General features: G+C 38.2%; 1 long non-coding RNA gene across 1 annotated transcript in view; it reads right to left on the bottom strand.

The window, feature by feature from the left end:
• Positions 1-593: 593 nt before the first annotated feature.
• The window catches only part of LOC117952197, a 24,585-nt gene continuing 21,848 nt past the window's right edge, over positions 594-3,330 (bottom strand). The window contains exon 4 of the long non-coding RNA XR_004658338.1: positions 594-605. This is a non-coding gene — a long non-coding RNA (uncharacterized LOC117952197). The remainder of the gene's footprint in view (positions 606-3,330) is intronic.

Here is a 3,330-nt window from a genome sequence, read left to right as displayed (position 1 = left end):
ACTCAGGTGTGGAAAACCACAGTTATAGTATGTTTTAACAAGGGGGGCAATCACTTTTTCACACAGGGCCATGATGGTGTGGATTTGTTTTCACCTTTAATAATAAACACCTTCATTTAAAAATTGCATTTTGTGTTTACTTGTGTTGTCCTTGACTATTGTTTAAATTGGTTTGATGTTCCGAAAAACTTAATTGTGACAAACAAGCCAAGGAACAGGAAATGAGGAAGGGGGCAAACACTTTTCACACCACTGTATATTTGTAAACTAGCTTGGGTCGGTAGTTACTTTTTGTAAATGTGCTATAGAAATAAACTTTGATCTCGATCATTATTTCTTAGCAGTTGAGTAGTCTATATCAACATCGTTTCACTTCCAGGGCTTTCTCCTTTGCTGGATTCCGCCGGATGTCCGATACCTTCCGCTTTCTTTTTCTTTTAAATTTTAAACTCTGCCAATATGCTGTGTGGACTGGCAAGACCCTCCTTTGCAGCTCTTTGGAGGAAGGTCTGGCAAAGCGGGACTAGCAAATGAGTGAATTTCTATACCTCTGACAGTAATTGTCAAAATGCTGGTCTTTCTATTTCTTGTTTAAATGTCAGCAGCTTTCTGCTTTATTTAGCAGTCAATCCAGTACGTTGCTTAATTTGCATTCATATTAGTGAAAGCACTGTGATGTTTCTCATTTGGAGGCCTTTCAAAGTGTCTGGCAAGGTTGAAAATAATCATGTCTCTTACATTTTCTGCCAGGTCTTACCTAACATTTCATCAGTGCTTATTTTTACAGTAATTTAAATCACTTGAAATACAATTTTAAAAAGGGAGGGTTTGGTTTGGGGTGGGGGGGAGGACAACTTGATTGCTTCTGATCCTGATTTTGAAAAAGATGGGATGGCTGTATTTAGATGTATCAGGCCTTATGAGAGATGACAGCGCTGTTGATGTTCAAGTGCCCGGAGTGTTGAAACTAGTTGAAGTTTCATCTCTTGTTCACAGCCCGGGCTGGCTGCAATAGTCTCTGGAGTTTTTAGGGGAAATTTTCAATCATATTAAAATTAATAGCCTTGCCAGTGAGAGAGTCAGGGAGAGAGAGTGAAAGAGAGAGAGCGAGAGAAGGGAGTTTGATTTATCTAATCTTTTACCCTCAAGTTTCTTAAGGGTGATTTCTTTTTCAAAAAGAGATTGAAAAACATTGTTTTAGTCATTTCTGACAACCAGTAACTAAACAGCATACAGCATTGTTGCAAGTTGTTTCAACTAAACTAAATAGTCTGACATTTTTAAAATTAAAGACATTCTCTAATAAGCATCTCAAAGTCAAGGTGAATGAATTTAAAAGTTGTTAAGACAATTAAAGTAATCAATGTATTTAAAAGAGAGTTTCTCGGTTTTTCCAAGTTGATCTTTTTCTGTAACTAGACCTACATATTACATACAGTATGTCTGTAAACTTCCCAAAAATTTGAGGATTAAACATACCCCAGGCAAGCCATCATTAGTACATCACAGATTCAAAAAGCAATCAACCGAGCGCTTCTCTACGCTTTTGCCTCTTGTCTGAGCCCGTGTTGCTTAAACATGGACGGCTGAATCCCTTTTGACACTTCAAGCCACCAGTCAACCAAGTACGAGCAGCGGTGGTAAGCAGGGCGCGAGGTCAGATCCAGAATTTCTCCTCAATGAGGAAGAAAGAGTACATGAGCTTTCAGACCCTTTTGGGGCTTTTTTATATATTTATTTACAAGGGAAAAACTGTTTAAATGAAACAATAATGATAACAGAGTATTGGCTAGGCTGGCAACGTTGAAAAAAGTGTCATACAAACGGAAAAGGGAAAATGGGGAAGGTACTTGAGCTTTCCTGGGGGGCTCCTAAGAATCTTTATACTGTGGAGAGACATCTATGATGATCTTATGGAGTTGTGAGTTAAACATATTATTTGGTCGTTTATTTGGTTTATAGTGTCTATTTTGTTAATTATTTTGTTGTATGGTCTTATAGTTACTGTGTCATCTTAACTTGATTTGTGTCTAGGTGGGTGGTGATGATGAGGGGGGTACATTCATGTTGCATTGTATGTTTTGTGCATTGTGTTGAAAAAAACGTTCTTGTCATCCTTTACTGCCACTGTCAATAAATGCAAAACCAATTAAAGTAATAAGCTAGGGTTTGTCTGCATTAGGCTGAAGAATGGAACAATGGCAGGCCCAGCATAGAGGCCTTGCCAAACAGCAGTGCAGACAGATAGCCTGGTCAGGCAATGACAAATGAGCTTTGGAACCTCTATTTATAAAATTAAAGTAAGGGTGTGAGCAGACATGCTTTCTTTTCTCTTTTATATAGCCTTAAACCTGGGTGGTTTATTGTTATCTAAGTATCCAGCTGCACTTTGGCCTTCCTGTATGTGATTGCCGGACTGGCTTAACACATCTCTTGCAGCTTGCAGAAGAAATAGAGGAGATGCCAAAACAAATGCTTCAGCGTGCATGCTAGCGTGGCCGCTACACACCTTATCGCAGCCTGTGTGGTCAAACAGAATAATCTGGGTGTTGAAATTAAAATAAATCACGGCACTGCCGCATGCAGTGTGTTTGTGATGCCGCTGTGTTTTTTGCAGTGGTTGAACATAAGCAGAACAGCCGGATGGTTTTTGTACACAGAGCCATCTGAGAAGACGTCTTTGTAAAAAAGAGCAGACAGGTCAGAAGATTGGATGAACCATTTGTCTATCACGTCCGCTATGCTGTTTTATTGAGTTTAATTTTAACCAAGACATACAGACATGTAGACATAGCCTGAAAAACAATAATAGCAAAAACCAAACAACTGACATGAATTACAGCAACAGACAAAAATACATAAAACCTTTATATAAAATAAAATAAAAACTATTGTGTTTTTGTGTCATTCACTTGACCATTACTACTGAAGAGAAAAAAAAATTCTGCAAATATAACAGCTAAAGGTAGAAGAGACTAAATACTAGGGATGAGCGAGTACAACATTATCTGTATCTGTATCTGTTTACCACATGAATTATCTGTATCCGGATCCGTACTCGGAATGGGCGGGTCCTAAACCGGAAGTGGTCAGATTTAACCCTGAAGTGGGGGGGGGGGCTTTAACCGGTATGTTATTTAAGCATGCAATTGATATGAGTTGATCAAAAATTGTTATATTTATTGCTGATTTGAAAACTATTTACATGACAGCATGAAGCTTCAGATCAATGGTGTTGTCATGGTAACAAAAAAACTATATACAGAACGTTTTGCAACAATGAATACAACACATGCCGTTGCAATTATGAAGTAAAATGTACTGAACAAG

Source organism: Etheostoma cragini, chromosome 10, assembly GCF_013103735.1.
Source record: "Etheostoma cragini isolate CJK2018 chromosome 10, CSU_Ecrag_1.0, whole genome shotgun sequence".
NCBI lineage: Eukaryota > Metazoa > Chordata > Actinopteri > Perciformes > Percidae > Etheostoma > Etheostoma cragini.
The sequence above is the reverse complement of the archived record's forward strand: the minus strand, read 5'-3'. Positions and strand labels throughout refer to the sequence as shown.